General features: G+C 45.1%; 1 long non-coding RNA gene across 1 annotated transcript; it reads right to left on the bottom strand.

The window, feature by feature from the left end:
- Positions 1-3,675: 3,675 nt before the first annotated feature.
- Positions 3,676-18,945, bottom strand: LOC119531141. Its single transcript, XR_005216227.1, has 3 exons — positions 18,606-18,945; positions 8,573-8,667; positions 3,676-3,802 (listed from the first exon to the last, which is right to left on the bottom strand). It is a non-coding gene; the product is annotated as an uncharacterized LOC119531141 (long non-coding RNA).
- Between the last annotated feature and the right edge of the window lie 41 nt (positions 18,946-18,986).

The raw sequence follows: 18,986 nt of genomic DNA on the forward strand, positions 1-18,986 counted from the left end.
ATCAACCATACCAATACTATGAATCAATAATGGAGGGGGAGTGGTTAGGGGTATGGGAAGATTTGAGTTTCCTCTTTTTGTCTCTATTTCTTTTCTGGAGTAATGAAAATGTTCGAAAAATTGAAAAAAAAATTCTGGTGATGGATGCACATCTGTACGATGGTACCGTGGGCAACTGATTGCACACTTTGTATCTTTGGGTAATTGTATGGTATGTGAACAATCTCAAAAAAAAAAAAAACAACTCAGTGTCTTAGACAAATTATCATTACACAATATCTACCCCAGTTTCTGTGGGTTGAGAGTTTGGGAGCAGTTTGGCTGGCTCAGGTTCCCTCCTGAGGCTCTCAGTCAGTCATGAGCCTGGGCTGCAGGGCTCAGCAGAGAGCTTGACTGGGGCTGGAGGATCTGCTCCCGAGGTGGCTCCTACACAACTGGCAAGTTGGCGTTGACTGTTGGTGGGTGTCCCGTGGAGACCACCTCTCCACATGGGCCTCACCATCAGGGCTGAGACTAGGGTGAGACGAGTGAAGGGGGCACTCACTCTCAGGTTGGGTCAAATGCAGGGTCAGCACCTGAGGGTAGGTGCCTCCCTAAATTTTGCACTTGAGGTGCTTCACTTGCCTCACCCAAGTTCCAGCTCTGCTGGCACAGAGAGCAGTGTGAGAAACCAAGATGGAAGCCACAGCTTCTTTTATGACCCAGCCCTGGAAGTGAGAAGCCAATGCTTCCACCACATTCTACCGGTCACACAGACCAGCCCTGATTCAATGAGGGAGGAGAACATCACAGGCATGAACGCAGGAGGTGAGAGCCATGAGGGGCCATCTTTGGGGCTGACGACCCCAGTAGAGATAAACTAATGTCTGGGATTTGTTATAAAATAATGTGGACTGGGGGGAGTGGGTAGAGGCACAAATAAAACAAGAGCGGCCATCAGTTGTCATTGTTGAGTCTGACTGATCAGTGCATGGAGGTGCATTACACAGGGCTGTCTGTTTTAGTAAATGTTAGAGATTTTCCATAATAAAAAGTGAAAACAAAGAAAATGTGATATAAGGTGAGAGTTCCCTATTCAGTCAGAAATTGTTTCCAAACCCAAGGCCACCTTTTCCCACTAAGCCTCAGTGTTTGACACACACTTGCCTAATTGGTAAGAAATGGCTGAAAGCTAACATAATTATTTTCACAAAAAAGTAATTTCATTGTAAAAAAAGGAGTTGAAGAACTATACATATGCTATAACATTTATTTAAAAGTTTTAAATCTATAAAACAATACTATATGATTTTTGTAGATGTATAGAAGCATATTAAAAGTATAAAATTCACAGGAATAATAAATATTAATTTGTAACAGTAGTTACTTCTGGCTGGAGAAAGAAGGACACACAGGCCTTCAAAATCAAATTTTTTATGTATCAGAAACGTCGAACTGTCGGCACACTGCCCACTGTGCTGGTTGGTCAGTCAGGAGAGACACCTGTTACCTCCTCCAGGGGTGGGGTCTTGGTGCATGGAAGATAGCAAGAGCCTAACAAGGCCACCACCAGGAATTGCAGTGTGAGGGTCCTAACACTCCATACCTCGCAGATGTCGAGGCCCCCAGCAAAAGCCCGGCTCACACAGGCACTGACGGAGGGGCGGGCACTCACACAGAAGGGGCAGAGAGAGGCCAGCTTCCCTAGTGGGCCTCCGTCCCTCATGGCCATTGGGTCTCCATCTGCAGGCGCCACCTGTCTTGTGCCCAGTGGAAGGATGCAGCAACCTTCCTCCTGGCCAGGAGCAGACATACAACGGGGTGGGGTGGGGGGTGGGGGCAGGGGAGGTGGGGGGTTGAGCCAGATTCATAAAATATGCCAGGCTTTAACCCGACTATCTCCAGCGAATGTTTACAGAGCCGGGACAATAGGGATTATGCTGGTGTCCCCATCTGCTAGGACCAAGGCACGGGGTGTATTTATGTATCCACGGGAAAGGGGGGCCAGCCACACTTGAACTGTCTCCTACCACAGGAAACAAATATGGCATAATGTTATGATTTGATAAAGCTGGGTGGTGGGTATGAGGATGTTTGTCATTTTCTTTTCTTCTCTTATGTTTGAAATATTTCACAACAAAGTGAATTGCTAAAAAAAAAAAAAAAAAAATAGGAAACCCATTGTTATTCAACATTGTGCTAGAATTTCCAGCCAATCGAATAAAACAAGAAAAAGAAATAAAATGTTTTAAATTTGGGCAAATGATCCCATATGAAATGAGAAAACTTTTAGGGGTTTGGGTAAAGGATTTCTTTTTTGTTGTTGTTGGTAACATGAGAGTATTTGTTCAGGGGGCAGTTACAGTATGAAGACACAGAGCTCCTTCCGAAAGATGAAGGGAAGGTATGGGGCGCTGGGAGCTGGTAGCACACGGCATCCCCAAGAGGATGGAATCCATTCACAGTCCCTGCATGACTGCTCATCGTTTCAGGGTCTGTCCACTCATTTATGCAGTTTGCAGGGAGTCTTCTCTGGGATAAAATGCTTTGTTAGCCATTTACTGCTTCCTGTTTTATTTTCTTTTTTCCCAAGTCAGCAATCTCATTTTTAACCAAGTGCTTTGTCATAAGGAAAGAAGGGAAAAAAGGAACTCTTTTCTCACATTAACTATTTTTACTTTTTAATTCATATTAATTGTTGTCAGCGTATTTTACGGAACATGACAAGCCAGTTTCACTCTTTATGCAACTGAGCTCTGATTTGGGGAAGTCACGGGTGCCAGGATACCAGCCAAAAATAATAGTGGCTTTTGCTACATGCCTTTTGTGCTCATTTGGGGCTAAAGATGGAAGATGTGATGAGAGATGATATTGATGATATTTCTTTGATAAACTGAAGCTCAATTAACTGGACCCTAAATTGGAAAAGGAAGCTTTATTTGGGAGAAGTATAAGGACGTGAAGCAAGGTGATTCTGGGAACTCGGTTCAACGAGCAACTTCCAGGGCAGGTCCTGAGGTCCTGAGGTCAGCCTGGAGTCAGCCCAAAGTCTTGGCCTCTTTCTCCTGCAGTGGGAGAGGCAGCTGGACCGGAAACCGGGAACCAGCCCACCGCCGGCTCTGCAGCATCTTGCTGTGTGATATCAGGCATCACGTCTTCTTCGGTGTCTCGGTTTCTTTATTCACAAAACGAGGGGCCTGGGCTCTTTCATCTCCAAAGTTACCCAGCCAGAAGTCAGAAAGGGGCCTTATTGATTCTAGAAAGGTCACGAGAAGTTGGACCCGGAGGGCTCTTCAACTCTCATCTACTCATTGCACACTTTGTTAATATTTGCTAAGTTATAATGTCTTGAGGGACTGGATAAAAACATATAACAGGGATCCTTGTCCATGGAGGAAGCTGTGATTTCTGGAGCAAGATGTGGATTGATGGAAGGAAGAAAATGTCTTTTCAAAGGTTTAACCAGAATTTGGTTTTGCCACTGGGAAGACCATGTGAGTAATGATAAGAGCTAATAATTCTGCAGAGTGCTTCCGATAAATCAGGCACTGTTCTAAGCCCTATTCAACATATATTAACTCATTTATACTCACATCAGCCTTTGAGGGAAATGTTGGGGATTGAATCATGCCCCCCACAAAAGGCATGTTCAGGGCCCAGCCCCTGATCCAGTGGGTGTGAACCCATTTGTAAATAGGCCCTTTGAAGATGTAATTAGTTAAGGTGTGCCCAGCTAATGAATGAGAGTGGGCCTGATAAGCAGAGGAAGTTAGTCACAGAAGAGAAGCCACGGGAGCAGCCGGAAGCTGGAGGTCAGCAGAACCTGGAAGAGAAAGGAGAAGATGCCATCATGTGCACTGCCATGTGATAGAAAAGCCAAGGAACCCTAAAGTTTGCCAGGCAGCCAGAAGATACTGACTCTGGGAGGAAGCAAGTCTTCTAACTTCTGAAACCATCAAACCAATAAACTGTTAAGCCAACCCATTGTACGGTATTTGTTTTAGCAGCTGGAAAACTAAAACAGGAGGGATTATTAGCCCCATTTTACAGATGAGGAAGCTGGGGCCTAGAAAATTTAAATAACTTACTGAAGGTCACATAGAGTATGTAGTAGAGTGGGAATTTGGACCCAAACACCGAGTTCCAGAGATTATGCTCTTTATCCCAACCAATGATGCCTCCCTGCATGTGTCTGCTAGTGATGGAAAACCAAGGCTGGGAGTACTCTATAATCCAGTGTATTAGTTTCCTGGCACTGCTGTAACAAACTACGGCAAACTTGGTGGCTTAAAGCAACAAAAATTTATTATTTTGCAGTTCTGGAGGCCAGAAGTCCAAAATGGGTCTCACTGAGCTAAAATCAGGATGTGGGCAGGCATGCACTCCTTCTTTCCTTTTTCTGCTACTAGAGACTGTCCACACTTCTGAGCCCTGGGCCCCCCTTCTGTCTTCAAGGCCATCAGTGGCCAGAATGTCTTTCTCATGCAACCTCCTTCTTCTACTTATGAGGACTCTTCTGATCACACTGGGCCCACCTGGGTAATCCAGGATCATCTCCCCATCCCAGGATCCCTAACTTGATCCACAAAGTCCCTTTTGCCATGTAAAGTAACATAGTCACAGGATCTGGGGACTAGGATGTGGGCACCTTTGGAGCACCATTATTTTGCCTGCCACACCCAGCAATTCCTCTCCTCCTCCTTAGGCATTTACCCAAGAGAACTGAAAGCATACGTCCATACAAAAACCTGTGCACAATGTTCACAGAAGCAGTGTTCATAATAGCCAATCAATGGAAACAATCCAAAGGTCCAGCCATTGCTGAACAGATAAAATACTGTGATATATCCGTACAATGCAGTATTACCCAGCTACAAAAAGGAATGACGTTCTGAGACTTGCTACAACATGGATGGCGCTTGAAGGCATTATGCTGAGTGACAGTAACCAGACACAAAAGGCCACATGTTGCATGATTCTGTTATATGAAATGCCCAGAACAGGCAAATCCATAGAGACAGAAAGTAGATTAGTGGCTGCAGGGACTGGGGGGAGAGGAGAACAGAGAGTGACTGCTAATGAGCAAGGGATTTCTTTCTGGGGTGATGAAATGTTCTGGAATTAGATAGTGGTAATGGTTGCACAACGGTGTGAATCTGCTAAAAGTCGCTGAATTGTATACTTTCAAGGGTGAACTTCATGGTTTTTAAATTACATCTCAGTAGAGGTGTTATTAAAAGATGTATAATGCTCACCAGGATTGAGACCCACTGACGTATATGGAAAGACATTTGATGGTATGAACACGTTTTTGCCTTGAAATAAAGGAAATGTTTTCCACCTCTAATTATGGATTGCGATCTTTCGACATTGAATGAAAAACTATTGCTCGTCTTTGCTGAGATTTGTGTGTGTTTATGTGATTGAAGGTTGTTAGATGTCAGGAGCCAAGGATGAGAAGTCGAAGGGACAAATTGAGGCCTGGGCACTAGCATCAGAGGCGGAGGTCTAGTGGGAGCCTGGTGGGCTGTGCCAGGACCCGGAGCCCCGCCTGGGTGGCCAGAGAGAAAGGGGAAGTGAGCATCTGGCCTTCTCCCTTCTGGAGAGGAAGGCAGGCACTGCCTCCTCCAAGAATTGATCAGTGAAGATTCTCCATTAGCAAGGGGGTACAGATGCTGAGCTTCCCAAGACACAGCAAACATCCCTCGACCATGTGTCCCTGGGCCAAGGATCCACTCTGCTGTATGGCCACCCCCTCTGCTGGGGAGACAGTGTGGTATAATGGAAAGAACGGTGCCCTGTTCCCAGGCTGCTGCAAAATGAAAACGACAAACCCTCATCCATTGCTGGAGGGAATGTAAAATGGTCCCACCACTTGGAAAACAGTTTGGTAGTTTCTTAAAATGATAAATATAAATTTGCTATATGACCCAGAAGTTATTCTCCCAGGTATCTACCCGGGAGAAATGAAAACATTTCTCCGTACAAAGACATGCATGAGAATGCTCACGGCAGCATAACTCATGATAGCCACAAACTGGAAACACCCCAAATGTCCAATGACTGGTGAAGGGATAAAAAGAAATGTGGTATATCCATACAATGGAATACTACTCGACAATAAAAAGGAAAGAAGTCCCGATACATAATATGACAAAACATTATGCTAAGTGAAAGAAGCCAAACACAAAAGACCACATACTGTCTGATTCCATTTATAGGAAATGTCCAGAAAAGGCAAATCTGTAGAGACAGAAAGTAGATGAGTGGTTGCCAGGGGCTGGTGGTGAGAAGAGGAAGTGACTGCAAATGAGTATGAGGGATCTTTTGGGGATGACGGAAATGTTCTAAAACTAGATTGTGCTGATGGGTGCATAACTCTGTAAATCCACTGGAAATTATTGAATTGTACACTTAAAATGTGTGCATTGTATGGTATTTAAGTTATGTCTAATAAACCTGTTGGGGAAAATGAGATAGACAGGGCCAGTGCACAGTGCATATGTTGAAGCTGCTGAACCTTTTTTCTTAACAAAGACTGTCTTTTATTCTGAGATTATTTCCTTTTTTTTTTTTTCTTTTGATTTTTTTAAATGAAATGTCCTTCCTTTCTGGAAATCATGTTGACAGAAAATGGCAGTAATAGCAGCTGTTGTTCATTCTCCTCACTTGAACTGTCCTCTGCCAGTTCTCGAAAGTTGATGAAAACTGTCCTGATCAATGAAACCCAAGTGTCTGGGAAGCCCTAGACCTGTGGGTCTGTTAAAGCCGGAAAAGGCCTGAAGAATCATTGAGGGCAAACCTCTCGTTTTAGAGACCAGAAAGAGTGGGAGGCTGTCCCAGTTTGCTAGGGCCGCTGGAACCATGTACCACAACCGTGTGGCTTAGAACACCAGAACGTTATGGCCACACAGTTTTGGAGGCTGGAAGTCCGAAATCAAGGTTGCGGCAGGGCCCTGCTTCCTTGGAAGTCTGTAGGGTACTGGTGGTGGCTTGCTGGTCGTCCACGGTATTCCTTGGCTTACCGCAGAACTCGATCTCTGTCCCTATCGTGTGGCTATCGTCCCTCTGTGTCTGTGTCCAAATTTCCTCTTCTTATAAGGACACCAGCCATATAGGAGTACGATCTCATCTGGACTAGTAACATCTTCAAAGACCTTATTTCCAAATAGGGTCACAATTGTAGGACTGGGGTTTAAGATGTGAACCTATCTTTTTGAGGGACACAATTCAATCCATAACAGAATTGGAGGGACTCATCCAAGGGTGCCCAGCCAGTTTCTGGGTGGTTTGCATTGGTTCCACTATCACTGCCTCCTCTAAGGTGTCTTCTGATTTCAGGAATCTAAGAACTCATTATCAACCTGCCTATCAGTGCATAATAAGGAATGACATTCCAGGCAGGTCAATGTTAAGAGGCTCTTCACCCAGGACACAGTTATAGAAAAATGCTCGGCTCAGCTGATCAAATCTGGAGAAGTCATCTGATGCAGACCCACCCACCCCATCACATGTCAGCCAAAGGTTGTGGAGTGCATCTGCCAAGTGACTAAGAAGTGCTTACTGGCCCAGAGAAGACTTTGACTGTGGATGTCAGTAACTAAGGATACTGCCCTAAGACTCAGCAGACTGGGCCATGTAACTTATATCCATTGAGTCTGGACCCTATGGCCACAATCCCAGTTTCATGCTAGCTGCTGAAAACATGTTGTAAAGCGCTGTGAAAATATCTGAGCCCCCAAGAGTCAAGAAACTTGGAGAATGCAAAGATGAACCACGTATTTGTGACCGATTTATTTATTTACACCCAGTCTTATTAAAGGCAGCTCTTTATTTGCCTAAAATAAAAAGAGCATCAATAAAAGGAAGAGTGATACTGAAGCTATGTAAATATGGAAGACATATTCCTGACCTGAAACCCACCTTTTTATAAAAAATTTTTATAGGAAATACAGGCATCCCCTCTCAGGCTTTGCTTCTAGGGAGCTGACCCGTCTTCCTAATATATCCTGATTTGTTTTGAAAAACATTATAAGAAAGGAAATCTTAGAAGGGCCATGGAATTCATTGGCCACAGTGTTGCTGGACAGAAAACCCAAAAAAACACTTTAAGTTATTTCTCCATTGATGGTAAAACTCTGAGACACCCAGCATTGCACCTAAGCCTGGCTCTACAAAATCAAGGTTTTTCCTCCCAAGCACAGGTTCTTACATTAAAAGACTGACCTTGGGGATAAAAAGTGCAGTTAGCTCTTCCACATCACTAGGGTTAGGGGTGAGGTGTCCCTGAGAACCGGAAAAACACATAAAATTTTTTGGCCCTCCCTTTGTACCAGAGAAGAAGTCTGACTTTTTTCTTTTTCTTTTATGGGGTGTTTACAGTACCATATTGTAAAATTTGGGTTATTGGTCATAGTATATGTAGGTCAATGTTAAGGAAAAATACTGTATGAAAAGGAACTTACAAAATATGAAACAAATAAGAAAAATTTTTTAAAAAGAAACAAATTTGAGGAGAATAACACCAAACATACTGCATATATAACAAGACATTAAAAAAAAATAACCTATGAAATTCCCTATTGGTACTTACCATTAGCCTTTGGCATGTCTCTACTGGCCTTTGCATGTTGTCTGTGGCTTCTACAAAACTCCAAAATAAGTTCCCATTTAATTTCTCATGCCCACCTGCAATATAGTGAGACTGAGATGAGGAAGTCACAATGTGGAAGGGATAACTGCAGAAGTAAAAGAAGAAATAAAAGTGGTGGTAACATACAATGTGGCCAGAAATGAGTCTGAAAACTATGGTTTATAACAACATATACACTTTCTTTGTGTGGGCCACAGGTTTTCCAGAAGCCTTGTATTTGCCAACACACAGACAGCCATCTATTCATTTATCCAACACACAGCGTCTCCACTTTATAAACCACCTGCATGAAGGCCAGGCAGGAATGTCTACCTGGGTCCCTCTGAAGAGTAAATGCTCCCAGGGGGTGCAGGGTGTCCTTGGGGCATCCTTGGGGAAGAAAAGCCCCATCCCAGCTTGACTGATCCCCAGCCCCTTTCTCTCTCTCTCTCTGGAGGGAACTGGGGAAGCTGTCTCTTCTTTCTGGATGGCAGCCCTTCCGGATTACATCTTCCTCTTTCCCCACTTCCCGAACATCCCTACGCCCCCGCCTGATAAGAGGCTTAGCTCAGTAGCTCTCAACTGGGAGTGGTTTTGACCCCCAGGGGACATTCGACAATGTCTAGGAACATATTTGATTGTTCCAACTTGGGCTGCAGGGAAGGTATGCTACCAGCATGTGGTGTGTAGAGGTCAGGGCTGCTGCTAAATATCCTGTGATGCATAGGAGAGCCCCACCCACCAGCACCCATAACAAAGAATAATCCAGCTTCAAACATTAATAGTGTCGAGGTGGAGAAACCCTGGCTTAGCCTTAATTGAGGATGCACTCTGAGGCAATATGATTTACAGGGCAATGCTAAATAACTAGGTTTAATAACCTCCCCATTACATTACCAAAGTGGGATCCAGCACCCAGCTGTGATACAGAACTAAGTGGTGTGTTTTCCTGAGGCTATTCGACAAGTGTGCATTGAAACACTTCCCATGTACCAGGCACTGTTCTGGGCACCAGAGGTACAGAGATCAACAGATCAGGCAAACGCCTTGCCCTTCTGGGGCTCACATTCTAGTAGAGAACCAGACAATAAAAAAAATAGTGGATCCCCCCACTATTGCCTGGCTCTCCCACTCAGCAGCAGCGTGACCTTGAGCATGTTACATAATCTCCCCGGCTTCTGTTTCCTCATCCATAAAATAGGCTTAATAACAGCACTGACCACATAGGGTTGCTCCTCATTGGGTGTTGGAGGGATTAAAAGATATAATACCTGTAAAGCACTTGGACCACAGCCTGGCTCCTGTCAAGAAACAAAAGTAACTCAACCCAATAAATATAGAGTATAATGTCATAAGAGAAATATAGAATACAATGCCAGAAGGAAGAAGATGAAACCAAGTGAGGGGATGGAGAGCAGCAGATGGGGACCCAGGGTTTTTATTATAGAGCATTCAGGGGAACCTGTCTGACGGAATGACATTTGACAGAGATCAAATAAAGTGAGGAAATAACTCATTCAATCTACAAAAAGTCAGTTTCAGGTAAAGTAAAGACCTCAAGTGAGAGGCTGTACCAGATGTACCAGAGTGGCAGAAGTGAAAAAGTCTGCCGCCACCAAGTGATGGGGAGGCTGTGGAGCTAGTAGAACTTGCATATGTGGGGGGTGGGAGGGGAAAGTGGGAACCCCTGGGAAACCAGTTTGGCATCATATAGAAGAGTTGAAAATACACCTACCCCATGATGCAGTGATTGTATTCCTAGATCTTTAACCAAGAGAAACTCCTGTATATGTGCAAAATGCAAGAATAATAATATTCATACCAGCATCACTCCAAACTTGGAAACAACCCAATTGTCCATTTATGGTAGAAAGATAAGTAAGTTGTGATATGATTGTACAACATATGACTGCAAAGCAATGAAAATGAATGAACTGCTTCTATAAGCAGTTAATGGAAGATTGGCTTATACATAATGTTTAGCAAAAGCAGGGCACAAAAGAATAGTAGAAACCCAATCACAGAAAGCTCAAAAGCAGGCAAAACTGAACTATATTGTTTAAGGCTACAGGGTTAGGTGCTAACCATAGAAAAAAATGCAAGGAAAGAGTTACAGTGACTGAGGTTTGACTCTGGGGGACGGGGGAGGGAGTTGTGATCAGGTTGGGTCAAACAAGAGTTTTTGAGGTGCTGGTGATGTTTTAATTCCCGACCTGGGTGGTGGATATATGGTATTTTTGCTTTATTAAAGCATTAAACTATACATACATGTTTTAATGCACTTTTCTGTATGCTTATTATAGTTCACAATAAAAATAAATAAACGAGCCTTGTGGATTCCATGGGAAGAGGATTCAGGCAGCAGAAAAGGTCAATGGAAGGACATTAGGCAGGAAGGACCTTGGCATGTTTGAGAATCAACAAGGAGACTAGAGAGGAGGTTGCAAGGGGGTGGTGTGATGGATTGAATTGTGTTCCCCCAAAGACGTGTTCAAGTCCTAACTCCTGACCTGTGAAAATGGTCTTGTTTGTAAATGGGATCTTTGACAATGTTATTAGTTCAGAGGAGGCCACATTGGTATAGGGTGGGCCCCAACCCAATAAGACTTGTGTTCTTATAAGAAGGGGAGAATTAGACACAGCAGGGGACAGAGAGCAATAGTGCACGCAAGGCGGGGGTGGGGGGGTGGGGGGGGGTGGAGCGAGATGGCCATGTGATGGAGGTGGAGCCTGAGTTATGCCACAAACCAAGGGACATCCCGGGTAGTTGGCCACCATCAGAGCCCCAAGACCCTGGAGAGAACATGGCCCTGCTGCCACCGTGATTTGGACTTCTAGTCTCTAGAACTGAGATGATAAATTTCTGTTGCTCAATCCAACTATTCTATGGTTCTCTGTTACAGCAGCCCTGGCAAAGCAAGACAGGCAGATCATGGGAGATGAGGCCAGAGAGGGAGCTGGGGAGTTAGGTCACAGAGGGCCTTATAGGCCCGAGTAAGTTTTCATTAGGGGAGAGCAGGGATCTTCTAAAAATTTAAGATCTAAAAATGTAAGCAGTCTGGCTGCTGTGCAGAGGATAGATTGCAGGGGGGTTTTGAGACTAAACTAAAAAATGCAATGGGGATGAATGGAGAAGAAAGTGAATAGTTATTGAGCAACTATTGTATGCCTTAATCCTCCCTTTTTAAAAAGTTAAGCATTATTTCCATTTTATAGACAGGAATACCAAGCTGATAAGTTGCAGAGCCAGAATTCAAACTTAGATCAGTCTGATGTAAAAACCAAAGCCTGTGCCAGAAGACTGCCTTCAGGCTGGGAGCTAGGTGACCTGGGTTTCCACACTCCCTCTCTCTTCCCAACACATTAAGACTTAAGATGAATTGCTTTACTTGTTTATCTGTGAGACGGGAGTTATAATCCCCAAATGAGTAATGTACATGAATGCTGTAAACCAATTGTATTAGTTAGGGTGGTTCAGTGGTTTTCGAACTTGAGCATGCAACAGAATCCCATGGAAGGCTTCTTAAAACATAGAATTCCTGCTTTGTAAGATACATTAGTTTTCCTATGTCTGCTTGTGACAAATTAACACAAACTTGGTGGTTTAAAACAACACAAATCTATTACCTCACAGTTCTGCAGGTTTGAGAAATGAGTATTATGAGGACTAAAATCAAGGTGTCAGCCGGGATACGTTCCTTCTGGAAGCTTTGGAGGAGAATCTGTTTCCTTGCCTTTTTCATCTGCTAGAGGCCTCCTGTATTCCTTGATTCATGGCCCTTCCTCCATCTTCAAGGTGCATCACTCCAACCTTTGCTTCTGTCATCTCATTTTTTTCTTTCACCCTGGCCATCCTGCCTCCCTCCTATAAGGACCCTTGTGATCACTTTGGGCCCATTTGGATAATCCAGGATAATCTCCCCTTCTCAATATCTTTAACTTAATCACATCTGCGAAGTCCCTTTTGCCATTTAAGGGTAACAGATTCACTGATTCCGGGGATTAAGATATGGACATTTCTGTCTTCCACAGTAGGTCTGGGGTGGGTCCCAAGAATTTGCATTTCTAACAAGACCCCAGGTAATGCTCAGGCTGGCGGTCCCGGGACCACACACTGAGAACCTCTGGGATAGGCTAACTGCTGTAACAAATAGTTCCCCACATATAAAATGGCTCAAACACAAAAGAAATTTATTTCTTGTCCACATAATACTCCTGGGTGAACAAGCCAGCAATGAGAGTCTCCTCCAAATAATCATTCAGGGACTCAAACTGGGGGAAAGTCTGCAAACTTCAAGACATGGCTTCTAGGGCCATCCTGGGAGAAAGAGCAAATGGAGGAACACAGTAGGAGGTTTGAATGAAATGGACCCAAAAGTGGGTCACGTCACTTCTGCTTATATCTCATTGGCTAGAACACAGTCACATGGCTAAGACACATGGCTAACTCAGCACAGCCAACAGCAAGGGACACTGGGAAATGTAGTCTAGTGGTGTGCCAGAAAGACAAGGAGAACATGGATTGTGGTAAGCAGCTGGCAGTCTCTACTACAATGGTAAATACTGTGTAAGTATAAAGGGCTCATTATCAACTCAGAGTTGCTCCAAAAAAGGGCACAAAGCCTAATCCAAATCTGGGTTTTACTTTTCAAATGGTTGGAGCTGTTTCCTGAGAATGGGAGGAAATGTGGGCATGTCTGGAGAGGGGAATGGTGGGGCCGACAGGTCAAGATGGGCCAGGAACTGGCTGGGCCCTGTGACACTGACACAGGGAAATGCAGCCCCCAAGGGGCTCCTCTCTCAGTGACCAGAGAAGGCTGGTCTGAACTGGAACCAAGGCTCACAGTCTTTGTGTTCATTCCACCCCACTGTAAGCCTCTTGGGAAGCTCTATCACCCATGTGCCCAGTGCTGAGGGCACAGTAGGGGTCTGTGTACGTTTCCTATTGCTGTGTAGTGAATCAGCACACATTTTGCAGTTTAAAACAACACCCTGTTTCAGAGTTCTGTAGGTGAGACATCTGAGCAGGCTCGACCAGGATCTCGGCTTAGGGTTCCAGGACTGAAATGGGATGTTACTCAGGCTGGGCTCTTATCTGGAGGCTCTAGGACCATCCATTCCCAAACTCATTCAGGATGTTGGCTGCATTCAGCTCCTTGTGGCTGGGGATTCAGTTCCCCATTTCCTTGCTGGTTGTCAGTGGTGTGGGGGTGGGGGGGCGGGAGGGCCCTCTCTGAGCAACTCAAGGCTGCCCACGTGCCTGTGGCCTCTTCCATCTTCAAATTGGCAATGGCTTGTCCCTCTCACATTTTGAATCTCTCTGCGTCTAAAGGGCTTGTGTGATTAGATTGGGACCATCCACCTGGCTGATCTCCCTTTTGCCATAGAATCTAACATAATCATGGGAGTGCTATCTCATTATAGTCACAGATTCCAGCCACACTCGAAGGGGACCAGGTTACACATGGATGAGGGTCACTAGGTCTTTTGTGGAATACTGCCTAGCACAGAGTTCAATAAATGCTTATTGATTGGCTTAAAATCTTCAACAACCAACTAGAAGAGATGCTGCCTCCTCTGTGTACAGGAGAACAGCAAACCGTACTTGCCTTTATCATAGCATTTAATTCTGCTAATGTATATTTACTGGGCTCCTATTATATGCCAGGTACTGTTCTAGGCACTGGGGGTAGAGAAATAAGTAAGACAGACTGGCCCCTGCCCTCATATAGTTTATATTTTAGTGGAGGGGCAGGAAATTAACAACCAAATATATTGTGCTGGTTTGCTTCTATTATGTCCCCCACAAAAGCCATGTTCTTTTAATCCAATCTCGGTGGTGCAGATTTATTATGGGTGGAATCTTCCGATTCGGTTGTTTCCATGGGACTCACCCCAACTGTGGGTGAGACCTTTTTAGATTATTTCCATGGAGATGTGACCCCATCCATTCAGGTTGGGTCTTGACTAGTTTACTGGAGTCCTTAAGAGAGCTTAGAGCTGACATAGACCCAGACGCTTGGACATGCAGAAAGACGTTTGGAGATGCTAAGAGAAGAGATGAAGCCCAGAGTTTGCCCCAGAGAAGCTAAGTGAGAACCCAAGTGAGAACCCACAGACACTTAAGGAGAAAGTCACTGGAATCAGAAGCTGAAAGCAAAAGCAATCCAGGAGCAAAGGACCAGCAGACACCAGCCATGTGCCTTTCCAGCTGACAGAGATGTTCCAGATACCATCGGCCTTTTCCTCAGAGAAGGTATCTACCTCTTGATGCCTAATTTATACACTTATATGGCCTTAGAACTGTAAAGTTGTAACATAATAAACACCTTTTATAAAAGCCAATCCATTTCTGGTATATTGCATTTCCGGCAGCTTTAGCAAACCGGAACATATATAAATGTTAATTCAGCTAGTAAAGCGAGATGAAGGGCACGAGAGGGCTGGAGGTTTGCGTGCTATTTGAGGTCGGCTGGCCCGGGCTTCCCTCTCCGCTTTGGGCAGGAGCCAGCTGTGTGACAGGAAGGGCGAGGGCACTACAGGCAGAGGGAACTGCAAACGCAAAGACCAGAAGGCCTTTTGGACTGGAGTGGAGCGAGGTGGCAGGAAACGAGGACATGGGACAGGAAGGGGTCAGGCGATGTCAACTTGGTAGGATTTTATTCTGGAAGGGATGGAAAGGTCTTTGAGCTGGGAATCATGTGATGTGATTTGTGTTTAAAAATGACTCCCTGAAGGAGGTCCAAGGGAGGCTTCTGGGGTACTGGCCAGGCTCAGATTTTTTATCTGGGTGCTGATTATTTAAATGTATTCACTTTGCGAAAATGTATTGAGCCGTATGCTTTATAAGCTGCAGATTTTTCTGTATGCATATTATACGATTGAAATATTTACACTTTAAAGATGATCACTCAGTGTGCAGTGGGGAGAACACACTGGGGGGACCCTGGGGCCCAGGCAATGCCCAGCACTTACCATGCTCTCGGGAATAGCTGACATGTGGCTAGACCTCGTCCTAGGTCGTTTTAACTCAAATGAATTAATGAATATTAATTCATTTGATCTTTACAACAACTTTATGAAATAGAGCACTGCTCCTATCACTGCCTATTTTACTGATGAGGAACCTGAAGCACAGAGAGGTGACGTGATCATGCAAAGTCATACAGCTAGGAAGTGGCAGAACTGGAATTTAAACTTGGGAATTTGGATCCCAGGCCCTGAAATAGATGAATGAATGGTGTGTTCTGCTCTGTCTCTAAACTAGTGGTTCTCAACGGGAGAGGGGAGGAGGATTTTGACACCCTCGTTTCTCCCCAGGAGGCTTTTGACAATGTCTGGAGACATTTTTTGTTGTCACAGCTGGGGTGAGGTGGGGAGGTTTACTGGCATCTAATGGGTAGAAGCCAGGGATGCTGCTAAACATCCTACAATGCCCAACATAGCATCCCTCCCCCCATCCCTCCATCCCCCCACAACAAAGAATGAGGCGCCTCAAATGTTAACAGTGCCCAGGTGGAGAAGCCCTGCTCTAAACCAAAGCACTTTCTTTCAGTCTTCCCAATACCTGCTGCTTTACAGGCTTAAATCTCTCACTTAATCTCCCACTTTCAGATAATAAAAGCAGACCGACTCTGCTGTTATCCCGATGGCCCAACTGTCTGCGACACCCTCACGAAGGCACAGATTCACATCTAGCACAAGCCTAGGGAACCACTGACCACAGGAAAGAGTCCCAGCCTGGGGCTTTCCTTGTGAGAGTTCTGGTGGAAAGCCCTCTGGCCGTCCCTGGCCGTTTCAGGGCCCAAGTCTGTACCTGATCTTGCCCTTGCTGCAGCACTTCCCACAGTGTACTGAGGGTGGGTGCCAGGAGCACAGGCAATGCCCAAGGTCAAAGACTTCCACCTTCTCTCATTCAATGGTTAGGATTCACAGCCTCCTAACCCAGGGGGCAGCTAATATTTATGGGCACTTACTTGTGCTAAGCACTGCTAGCAAATTTCCCAGAGGAACCTTGTGTAAACGTTACCCAAAACATCTACAGCTGCTTCTGACACCAACTATGGGGTACAAAATTTCAATCAGCAATTGCAAAGAGTGCAGTAACTCGATTTAATTCAATTCTGACTCTACCTGGAGTTAGCCCAGACCCCACAGGTTAAGGTGAATCCTCTATAAGATTGTCCTCCAGGCATAAGTTGGAAGTACAGGGGCCCAAGCCACCAAGACTTCTGACCAACTGGCTACAAATCTGGGGATTCTCATCACTTCCCTGGGTTAGATCATTTGCTAGACTGATTCACAGAAAATGCTATACTTATGATTATAGCTTTATTATAGCAAAAGATGCAAATAAGAAGAAATCAAAGTTAGAGATGCACAGGGTCAGATATGAGTGCGTGTCAAATGCAAGCTTCCATATCCTGTCCATGCGGAGTCAAGATGCATCACTCTTTCAGCACAGAGATCTAGCTTCTCAATCATGGAACTCATCCCGAGTTTATATGGGATCTCATTACATAGACAACGTTGATAGAATCAGTGTCCACAGGGCTGAACTCAAGCTGCAGCTGGTAAGGGATGACACGACATGGTTCTAAGCCCCACCCCCTAATCACATGGTTGGCCTTTCTGGGGTGGCTGGCCCTCAACCCTAAGACTACAGGTGTGACTGGCTCTACCTCGAGGACTTGTTAGCATATGAACTGTCAGGTGAGGTCCAAGGCCCACCCTGAATACAGAAGATGCTCCTGTCTTGGGAAATTCCAAAGATTCAGATGTTCCTTCCCTATGATCTGGGGACAAAGATTAGCCAAGTTTTTCACTGTACACGCCTTATGAAGTAGGTACTGCTATGTCCATTTCACAAGTGGGAAAATCCAGGCACTGAAAAGCTGATTTATTTACCCAGGTCACAGAGCTTGTCAGTGGTAGAGTTGAGATTTGAATGCAGCTTCCCAGCAGAGCCCACTGTGTGCACCCAGCACTTACCGTAGGCCTCTCTCATCTCGGCCAACTCCTCCTTGCTGCATGGCCCAGATTAGCCACCTTCAGTCTCTCTGGGGTTTCCCTGAACCATCACCCTCCTAGCCACCCACTAGCACTCAGTTTTCAGCCACCTTTCCTTTTCCCACACTGGGAGCTCTCATCCTACAGTGCTGCTGAGGGAGGTGAAGAGGCCATCCCCTGCCCTTTGTTTGCCTAAGCATCCCAGAGTTCAGTCCACCACTTCTATTCCATTTCAACTGTAGACAGTGAATTTCCAAGAAGGAACTGAATCTTACTTCTCTCAATGCTCAGCTACACCTGACACATAAAGGCACCCACTAAATGTGCTATTAATAAATAGGTGAGTGAGCTCTTAAAGCTCCCTTTTGCAGAAGACAGTGAAAGCACAATGGTCATGCAAATTGACTTCGAATTTAGATAGACCTGGGCTTGAATCCTATGGCCATCTCCGAGCTCTGATTTTGGCCCATGATCTTAATTCAGAGGTCAGCAAAATTTTTTGGTCAAGTGTCAGATGGTAAATAGTTTTTACTTTGTGGGCTATAAGGTCAGACGGTCTGTGAAGTTCTCTGAAAACAAAGAAAACAAACAAAACAGGTATGCTGACCCATGATTTACTGTAAAACAAGACGGTAAAAGATTAAAAGACATAACTTATGTATGTAGTAGTATGCATGTAGTCCTGGATCTTGATGTCCTTTGGGCAGGGTTGCACTTTCCCCATCGCATCGATTCCGTTCAACTTCCTGGGCGCCAACCACATGGCATTCGCACTAGCAGTATTTCATTTTTTTCTCCACAGTTCGCTATGAGCTAATAAGAAACATTTGAGAAGTAGCACTGTGCAGGATTAAGAGGATGGGACTCTGGCAACAGACTGCCTGGGTCCCAGCTCAGCTTCTGCCACTTGACCTTGGAAAACAACTCAGCCGCCCGAATCTCAGTTGTCTTATCCGTCAAACCAGATAACAATAACAGGGCCTACCTCCTATGGGGTTGTCCTGAGAATTAGATGGGTCTGCACTTCCGAATCACCTGCGGATCTTGAAAAATTCTCAAACCTAGGTCACATCCAGACCAATAAATCACAATAATCTCTGGAGGTGAGACGCAGGTAGCGGCATTTTTAAAGCTTCTCGGGCAGTTCCAACGTGAGGAAATGTTTTAATCACTGGGTTAAAGTCCTTCACACGCTGGCTTTGGTCCCTCGGTTGACATTCTGGAACCAAGGCCCCTCGCGTCTCCGTACACCCCAGGACCCCGACTCTTGCTCATTGGGCAGCTCGCTCTCCAACTTCTCGAGGTCTCAGGGCCCTGAAGTTCTGGCAGTGCGCGCTGGGACTTGTAGTCACTCTGGCTCGCCGGC

This window comes from Choloepus didactylus, chromosome 4, assembly GCF_015220235.1.
Source record: "Choloepus didactylus isolate mChoDid1 chromosome 4, mChoDid1.pri, whole genome shotgun sequence".
Taxonomy (NCBI): Eukaryota; Metazoa; Chordata; class Mammalia; order Pilosa; family Megalonychidae; genus Choloepus; species Choloepus didactylus.